A 10,477-nucleotide genomic window follows, 5' to 3' on the forward strand; every position below is an offset into this window, starting at 1 on the left:
AAATGTTAAATTCTAATTCGAAATTGATTAATTAGGATATCATATTCTAGTTTATAAGCAATTTTAAAATGACAAGTCAGTCTATTTGGAGTGACTCTACAACAGTTCGAAAGACAGCAGATTTTACAGGAAGAAGCCGGCAAGAAACTCAGATTGCTCTTTTCAAGATTATTTTGCATTTTAACAATAAGTATTTTGATAAAGTACTAAACTCTTATCAACAATTAGAACACAAACTATAACGAGATTCACACGGGCAGCGAATAAATATATCTTATATCTATTACTGCCGCATTGTCTCCACACTGGACAAAGGACTGCCTTCGATTTTAACAAAACTCCCTATTGGTATGTCAGATGAAAATATTATTTGTAGTTCATCGAGCCCACGTCGTTTCGGCTTTTCGGCGGAGCTGCTGGTTCTTAGCAATTCAAATTACGTTCACTCAATTCTTGCCTGTAATTAAAATGTCAATTCACACTTAAACAAAGGAAAACGAAAGAAATATTTATGAAATTCTCAAAACTTACAACGCGGACCAGATTTTATCATAGATACGCATAAAACCTCAACGCTGCCACAAAATACTTACTATAATAGATGATGATGAAGCCTGCGGGCTCTCCGTCAATAAAGTATTGGATGCAGTTTATTATATCAATAACGCAATGCGGCATCGCTGGGCTAAACGCACCCGTGAGTCTCACAACCGATATTCAGCTCAGTTTTTAAACTGAAATATCTCAAGTAGCAAACTTCAAGGCCCCTTGACGTGACCTTGGTAATTTCATCTTGATCAAACATATATACATTTTATACATAATCATCATCATCATCAACCCGTTACCGACCCCCTACAGGACACGGAAAAGGGTTTAGGCGGTAGTCTACCACGCTGGCCTAATGCTTATTGGTAGACTTCACACACCGTTGAGAACGTTATGGAAAACTCTCAGGCCTGCAGGTTTCTTTACGATGTTTTACTTCACCGTTTAAAGTAAGAGATATTTAAATTGCTTAAATTATAAAAGCGAAATTCTTAGTGTCCACTAATATAACAATCTGCGAAACTATATAAGCCTCAAGTTTAATACTATAGGTTCCTATGTGCTAGAACGTTTGCATTAGTTAAGAAAGGATTTTACGTTTAAGCGTACAAAGTTTTGAAACCGCGAAGCTAAGATGGCATGTTAAGTTTGTAGGGCTTGGATCAACCAATGTAATCAACAGATACACTCATGACTGTGCAAAAACTTTCCCCTCATGTGAAGCGCGAGTACTGTCGCACCAACAACAGTACAACAATAAAGGTTTGCCGGAGAACGAATGCGCCGCTGCAGGCACGAGTGCTCGCAAAATACAAATGGCGCTCCCAAATAATAAAATGTGAATTGGTTAAAATCGGGCCCGATTTATTTTACTGCCAACAAAATGTACAAAGGTTTATGTCCGTGGAAGGGTCAGCAGAATTACGAGCTTTTGTTACCTACTAGCAAAGCTAAAGCAAGATGGTCAAGTAGGTTTATCAATTTAGCAAAATTTACTTGCTCTTTTTAATTCTACTACAAGTCAGGACTGCTATCTCAGTATGGCAGTTATATTTAACCCATACCTACAATCGGTTTGCACGTGGCATCGTATCGGATCGCAAAATCCTTTGGTGGCACTTCTTTGTTGAAAGGGTAGTAACTAGCCAGTCCTTCCACTTCTAAGGCCACACCACTCAACCAAGTCTTCATTTTAACCAATGGACGTCCACAGCTGGACATATATCTTTTATAGGAGTAGCTATAAACGTGTCGCCAAGCGATTTAGCATTTCGGTATGATGTCGCCATAACCGATTGGAGATATGGGTTTATTATTACTCTCATACCCCCAATGGGTTAGCCCGCTACCGTCTCTATGACATGCAGCCAAGGGCTACATTGTAGTAACTTTTATTTTATAGTAGTAATAAATGGACCAAGCAGATGGCGCACCTGATGTGCCTGTAATTACGCCGGCAACCACGCCCTCAGAACGAAGCACAGCAATGCTGTTTGGCTGCAAAATAAGCATGGTGGTAGTAGGTACTTCCCCGGACGAGCTCGCTAAATGCTCTTCTACTACTAAAAATATAACCATCAACATCAACTCATTACTTACGAACTGCAAGGCACTACAAGATATTTACTGTGGCTCGGCCTCCAAACAATGAGATTGGTTTAGGCCGTGTTCCACCACGCTGGCCTCTTCACACGTCTTTAGGAACGCTATGGAGTTCTCTCAGGCATGCAGGTTTCCTTACGAAGTCATGCTTCGCGGTTGAAGCAAGTTGTATTGTAATTGCTTCAAAAGAAAAACGCACATAGCTCTGAAAAGTTAGAGGTGCGTGCTGGGGTTGCACTAGGTCCCCTCCGAAACGCGCAGGCCGCAGCCCTAATCTAACCTACTAAAAATGTATAAAGTATAAATATATCAAGGTGCACTTACAAAGAACGAGCTCGTGATTGAAAACGACTTAGTATAAAATAAGAAAATTGGAGGAAGCTGACGACGTTAGGCGATCGATGGACGATCAAGCGGAAACTAAATAGGTACTTCAATCTGAAACGGTCCACCTGCGACCCTCCAACGCGGAGAACACATTTATTTTATTGCTCGATGGAAACTTTCTAGTTTGTTGTATTTCTCTTTACAACTAACTTCGGCGGATACCATATACATGACAGTTCAGATTGTTTAATTTTTATCTTTCCCGGGTGGGAATTCATTGGGCTTCATTTCTGAGATTTTCTATTTCTGAGAGCAATATTTGACAGCCGGTTGACGCAGTGGGCAGCGACCCTACTTTCTGCGTCCAAGGCGGTGGGTTCGATTCCCACAACTAGAAAAATGTTTGTGTGATGAACATGAATGTTTTTCAGTGTCTGGGTGTTTATCTGTATATTATAAATATTTATGTGTATTATATTCATAAGTCAATAATATATACATCTTAGTACCCATAACACATATTATATTTATTTTATTTATTTATTTATGATTGTGCTAAGCAGTGGGATATTTAAAAAGCTTTTGATGATGAGCTTTATTTGAATGCTACATGAAAACTACATCAATGAATAACCATATCAACCCATTACCGGCCAAATACGGGGCACGGGTCTTCTTCTACAATGAGAAGGATTTTAGGTTGTAGTCCAACACGCTGGTCCAGTGCGGATTAGTGGACTTCACGCACCTTTGAGAACTTTATGGACAACTCTCAGGCATGCAGGTTTCATCACGATGTATTTCCTTCGTCGTTATAGCATCAGGCATTTTAGAGGTGTGTTTTAGAGCATGCGTCGAGGTATGTGCGGGGATTCGAACTCGGCCCCCCCTTGCTGAAATCTAACCACCACGCTATCACCGCTTGATAACATAACAATAATATATTATCATTGTTTCTATACTTAACGAACAAGCGGTAAAGGTACAAACATGGAATTTAGATAACTCTTTATCGTAGGATCCTTCTTTGGCCAGGACGCCTTTAGTTATTTCCAAAAATATGAATGACGGCTTGATACTTACTCCGTGACAGGTCTACTTGAATCGTATATTTTTTATTTAAAAACTTAGTTACTACATTAGACTTAAAAAAAATCTTAAATATTCGGTTTCAGCTTTTTTTTTGTAAACCCGAAGTTTTGTATTCCATTCCATCATACTTATCTATATATAATTCAGCACTGCAGTAGGTATTCCGAAGACAGTATATGGAAGCGAGTGCGTGAACGTTACTGGATAACGTTAGAGCTGCAACTAGTTAAATACAAGGTATATAGCTTTAACTTCCTTAGTCCATGTATCTAGATTATCGCAAAGCTGAATCTCGAAGGGTGTTTAAACGATGATCACGCAGCTCTCACGGCCATCGCGCCATTTCCCTCAATACACGAGTCGGGAATGAACAGGGTTTTATAATCATTCCTAGTATGAGGTAGAAAAATAAAACAAATATTGGATAGAAGCAGGCGTTATATTGCGGAATTCCATGATGTTATGTACGTACAATCCTTATACGTACCGAACAGATCTGCGGCAATGTACCCTCTACGCACGTTTCGCTTCGAAACCGGAGCATCCTCAGGAGATTTTGACTTTACAATGAATAATTGTTAAGTCAAACTTATCGCTATAATCAAATGCGCCGTAAGTACTCTGTTATTTGTAGTGACTCTGGGCCCATGGTCTTCGGTCACGAAAAAGTTTATTGACATCGTGTCCCAAAAATTGGGTTTGACATCTGGTGACCCAAGAGCTGGCGTATTGGGTACCATGTCCATAAGTGACCGCGGCTAGACTTAGACGGCTTATATTTTTCGTAAATATTAATGTTAGTTTGTAATTATTATTATCTGTTTTTTAATTAGAATTATATTTAGGCCTTCTTGAAATAAATAAATATCTTTAAGAGATCGGTATGCATAAGAATTGGAGAAATTATAAATAACACCATAAAGATTCTCCTGCTTTTTGCGGAGTATAGCAAATCAGGCTTAATTTTCATAATGAAACAAATATTGTTGGCGCTCAGTGCAAACAATAATCTTTGAACTATCATTTGGCGTCCGTGACACTACAACCGATACATACCGATTTGTACATAATAGTAACTATTATTTCGTTCATCAAAAGATGTATGCAAGTGTGCGCGATGCCTTAAAGAAGAAAACTTTTTGCAGGGTTTATGCTTCTACTCGTAAGTAAAATATTTTATGACTTTCCACCTGTATTAAACGAGAAGATTAACTTGTTCCTTATGTTTAATGCCTCATCTCGTCTCTGCCCGCTCCCGCAGTCGGTGGCGGCAGGGGGGTGCAGGGGGTATCCTGGATGTTCCGAGCCAAGTATTTCTCCCGGAAAACAGATAAAACGCTGTGAAAAACAAGGATAGGCTAGACTAGCTCCGTTGTTGATTGAATATTTATGAATTGACTAGCTGTTGCCCGCGACTTCGTCTGCGTTCGTTTTTGTTTTTTGAAAGACAAGTGGCATTCGATTTAGGTGTAATTCGCACTTTATGTTGTTTATTGTTTATTGTTATTAGGTACACAAAACAGGTTATAACTAAAAGTAGATCTAAATAAAAGTAATAACAAGTTTTGTTCTAAGCTACAACCCAAAGTATGTGTACACAACTTGGAATTAAATTAAACAGAAAGTAAAGATAAAATTAAAGTTGAAACAAAAAAGAAACACTTAAATAATAATATATATATTATTTCCCTAAAGATTATGTGGAATAGTGCTTAATAATTTGATTTTTAAAAATATTTATCCTTTTGTTAAAAATGTCAATATTATGATTACTTGATACTAAATCATTATAAAGGCGGCACATGCGAACGATGGGATTGTAAAAGGAAGTATTGTTCTTGTAGACACTTAGGGAAAATGGTTTAAAATATTTTAATCTGGGATTAACGCGAGTATTTATAGTAATGAGCGAGAGCAAGACGGAAGAATCAATTTGGGAGTTAATGAGCTTAAATAAGAAGATCAAATGAAAGTATTTTCGACGAAATTGCAAGCTTTGCATCCCAAAGTGTACAAGCCTGTCATGGTAAGTTGTACGTTTATGGCCGATACGACAATATTCGTAAAATTTTTTTTTGAACAGCTTCTAAACGATCGCAATGAATGGTATAATACGGTGACCATATTAGTGAGTTATACTCCATTATACTACGGACCATAGTTTGATAAAGTTGTATTGAGCTTGATAGTTTTGTAAAATCTCTCGTTGACCTTAAAATAAATCCCACAAGTTTGTTGCATTTAGCAATGATATACTGGTAATGGTCTCTAAAAGATAATTTATCATCAAAAATTACCCCAAGATCATTTGCTAATGTTTTTCGAGTTAGTGCTTGATCATTCAAAGAGTAATTAAATTCTATTTTCTTTGAGATTCTTTTAGTAAAAGTAACGACAAAACACTTTTGTATATTGAGGCTCATGAGGTTCTCGGTGCACCAGTCGGCTGTAGCAATTAAGTCTTTTTGTAGACAAAGAGAATCATTTTCACTATCAACAGACTTGAAAATTTTAAGATCGTCAGCATAAAATAAACTCTCGCAGCATAATCTGTCTACAAGGTCATTAATAAACAAAATAAAAAATAGTGGTCCTAAGAGAGACCCTTGAGGAACCCCCGAGGTAATGATGGTAGGTAAAGATAGATGCCCTTTAATGGCTACTAATTGTGTAAGTAAGTATGATTTTACCCATCGGAAAAGGTTACCACAAATACCGTATAAAGCTAATTTATGACAAAGTATTCTATGATTGACCTTATCAAACGCCTTGGAGAAATCCGTGTAGACGGTGTCGGTTTGACCTTGTGTAGCAAATGACCTGCAAACATAATTCTTGTATTCTAATAAGTTTGTCGTAGTTGAGCGATTCTTAACGAAACCATGTTGTTTAGGTGTTATGATTGGGAACACGTGATGGTAAATACTATCATAAACCACAGACTCTAAAACCTTAGAAAAACACGATAATATACTATGTATTTAGGATAGCTGAGCCTTAAATAACGGGTTGGCTGCCGTCCGCTTAGGAGTTGTGTCCTCTATCTCCAATCACATTCATCAGATCTACACGAAATTCGGGCAAAATTAAACTCACATTATAACCTCTAAAGTACAAAAGTAAGTATTTAAATCGGTTTTCATTTGACGGCGTTATGGTGTAAAATCGTCAAACATCTTGTATCCCTCTCCCAAAAGAACTAAGCTTAATTTCGGGATAAAAAGCTTCCTATATTAATTCTAATACCTTCAGAAATATTACAAAGTTTCATGATGATCGGTTTAGAAGTTTTTGCGTGAAAGCGTAACAAACAAACTTATATTCACATTTATAATTAGTAGGGTTATAATATTAGTAGGGATAGGGATTAATAGGGATTGTTATTATAAAAGGCCATGGTACGAAACGTGTAACCTATTTTATGGAAAAGACGTGTAATCGCGGCGTGTAAAGTTCAGCTTGCACTATCCCTTTGAACAAAATGTTATTCTTTAATTATAGGTCTTGCTTATTCACACAGTAAGAGAGCAACGGATCAACACGATCTACCACGCAGTGATTATAAAGAGACGAAGAGAGTGCCATATATATATCTCTTTTAATCCAGCTATTAAACACTAGAATTTGAGCTTAAAGAAGCTTTAAGTCTAGTTTTAAGTCTTAATTTAAAGGAGCAGTATTCGAATGGCGCGTTTCCCATTTCCTCTCTCGCAGTTTCATTACCGTTCTGCGCGACTCCCCCCCAGAGGTAGTTCTGCCGCCGGCCACGGTGGGCAGGTTACACCTACGACGTGTTAAACTCGAGCGCCCCGTAAACCCGCCGAGTGGTCGGGTGCTCTCGTTTCACGACGCTCTTGGCACAAGTGGGCCTTTTAAACGACTTCCCTGCAGCTCAGATTCACCTGCGAGAACAATATATTCTGTGTCTGTACCTATATTAAATGGAAGTAATCATAGTAGAATAGTACCTCGGCACGTATTTGGTGTTAATAAACTCAGTAGCCGCACCTAAGAAGGTATATATACAGGTACATAAGGTGAACATCCTGTTAAGAAGCGACCTTGAAATTAATGGAATTTATCACTTTCTTTAAACAAATGATAACGATGCAAGTTTGTATGGATGTAAATTAAACAAAGACGAGGTTGCGTCAATGCACAACGCTCCGCTTCCATCTCTTGCTAAGCAGAATAATTATTGTAAAAGTGATATTGTTGAAGAGCAACTGCTGAGTTCTGCTGCTGCTTCCGAATCGGTGCTAAGCTCGCAAACAGACTTGTCTTATCAAAAGTAGTTAGCTGAAAATTAATAATTTTTGAATTTACCTTTATATGGTCTTATTTAACATTTTTTTATGAACATTATCAACCTCAGCCTTTTTAATGTTCTGCATTGCATGCAGCATAACTAAGCACTCACTTTTTATAGGAGGATGAGTTTAGAGATTAGAGGCCGCAAGATGCGCAATGTGGTTTGGCGAGTTTTAACGATTAAGTAATTTAATTATACCGTGTGTAATATAATTGATATAACCGGAAACGACGGCTAAGCGTGCTTTGCGAATCCTAGTTCGGGCAGAAGACCATTCCCTCCTCGGGGAAAGGAGAACATTTTATCTTCTGCCGAAGATTTAATAACTCTCCAAGCATGGGCGCACGAGTGAAAATAGTATCCAAATAATATACGGGGAGCGAAGCGGTTATCGTTAGTTACGGAAGCCTTGCTACCCATTATGATCCCCTTCTTAATTCCTTTTTGTTTGTCAAAACTGAAATTTCTCCAGTTTAGTTTTATTCTGAGCAAACAAACCAACATATTTTTGGAAAGTATCAACACAATGTCCACAATGTGACAGCATTCCGTTATGCTCACTTCATTATTTGTTTTAATTGCGACAATACACACATCGCCATTTAGCCCCATAGTAAGCGAAGCTTGTCTTATGGGTACTAGGATAAATGTAATATTTTTTATGAATTATATTCTCTATTACATACAGGTAAACACCTAGACACTGGAAAACATTAATGTTCATCACAGAATCACATTCTTGTTGTGAGAATAGAACCCACAGCCTTGGGCTCAGAAGGCAGGGTCACTGCCCACTGCGCTTATCGGCAAGCTTTAATTAGCTAATGTTGATTCAATGTTGGTTACATGCAGTGAAAAGCTATAACTATATTCCGCGGCAGGCACTTGACTTGGTATTTTTATTCCCATACACGGAGTTTTATTGGACGAGAGCAATCAGCAAAATTAATATTTTCATACTGCAGCGATATCGCTGTTAAATAGTTTGTCGGTGCGTCGATTGTACAGAAAAAATTATATATTTTTAAGTCATATGGGTGAAGGGGTATTTATTATACACATATGCTTTGAAACTCAACTGTGACAAAATCTCATGACGTTAAACTTAGACCTGTTGTTGTTTAAAAGGACTGCTGAATTTAACTAAATAAGCATATTGCGAATTAGCTTAGTATTAACGGTTTCGAAAGCATTTCCGGAAAAGTCAAAATTAAAGTGTGTTTGTTGGCTCGCAGAAATTAATAACTTTACGAAGCAACGGAGCAATGTATTACTGTCTTTTTTCAGAGAAGCATGAATGAATAAATACAATTTTATTGTAGGCAATATAAGTACTTATAGATAAATGAACACATAAAGCAGATCGCAGGCAGTCAGAGAAGCAGTGAGAAAATGTGCATTTAAGCCCAGTGAACTCCAAACTACGTCACGGTCAAAGGCTAGCGTGGGATAGAAGGGAATTCTAAAATAAGCATTTAAATCACAGGCAGAGTCGAGTAGGCAGCGAGTCTGCTCTGTTAGTGTACGCGGCATCAAGCGTGTGTGGTCGCCGCAGTTATTAACCACTCGATGCAATGCGCTATCAATTTGCATGAAAACGCGAGCATTTGTACACCATCGCGAGTGGTTTGAAATAATGCGCACCGCGTCACGCGACCGAGCTCAGAGATCACGGTACCGGATGGGTTCGAAACTAGTCGGACGAACACCGACCTGGTATGAAGAGGGCTATTTTTCGTTAATTCGAAATTCAAGTAGGCCTAGTTATAGTTAATTGTAGGTAGGTATAGTTTATAAGCAATTTAGGAGCGTCAACTCAGTCTGATTGTAGTGACTCTATTCACCGGTTTGAAACGCAGATTAAGTTAAAGTAGCGCTTGGTTGGCAATTGTACCGTTGCGATGCTGCAGGCCAAGATGGTAGCGGGCTAACCTGTTATGGAGTATGGCAGTTATATTGAACCCATATTCCTAATCGGCTTCTTCGCAACATCATTCTGCAACGCTTATTCGCTTAGCCTTTGTAGGGTGGTAACTAGCCCCGGCCGAAGCCTGCCACCAGACAAAACTATTTAAAAATATCCAAGTACTCATCATAAATGTTATTACTTGGAAAGAGAGTCCTTGGATAACAAAATATAATTTATTTAGGTACAAATATAATTTATATGTATTTTTAATTTACTTTCCATGATTATAATGATGCCATGGAGTAAATTAATGACGTTTTTATTATATTCAATCAACACATTTTGATGATTTTTAAATTAGCTAGTTATTGTATAAATGAATTTGTCTAAATTAAGATTTGCATGTCATAGTAATAATGTTGACTTAACAATGTTTTATGCAAATCGAAATACATAATTTAATTAAATTGAATTGAACTTATTGTTTTTGAATTTTGCAATAAGGACTGGGTGTTATAATTCGTTTAACGTGTGTATGTCGTTCTGTGGCATCGCAGCTCCCGAATGGATAAACCGATTTTGAATTTGTTTGAAAGGTTTTGCCCGCAATGCACTGAAGGCGGCAGTCCTGCGGAGCCGAAAAATGTACACCGATGCCCACTTCGTCTCGATGGTTCGGTTTGGTT

The sequence above is a fragment of the Pararge aegeria genome, chromosome 14 (assembly GCF_905163445.1).
Source record: "Pararge aegeria chromosome 14, ilParAegt1.1, whole genome shotgun sequence".
Classification (NCBI taxonomy): Eukaryota; Metazoa; Arthropoda; class Insecta; order Lepidoptera; family Nymphalidae; genus Pararge; species Pararge aegeria.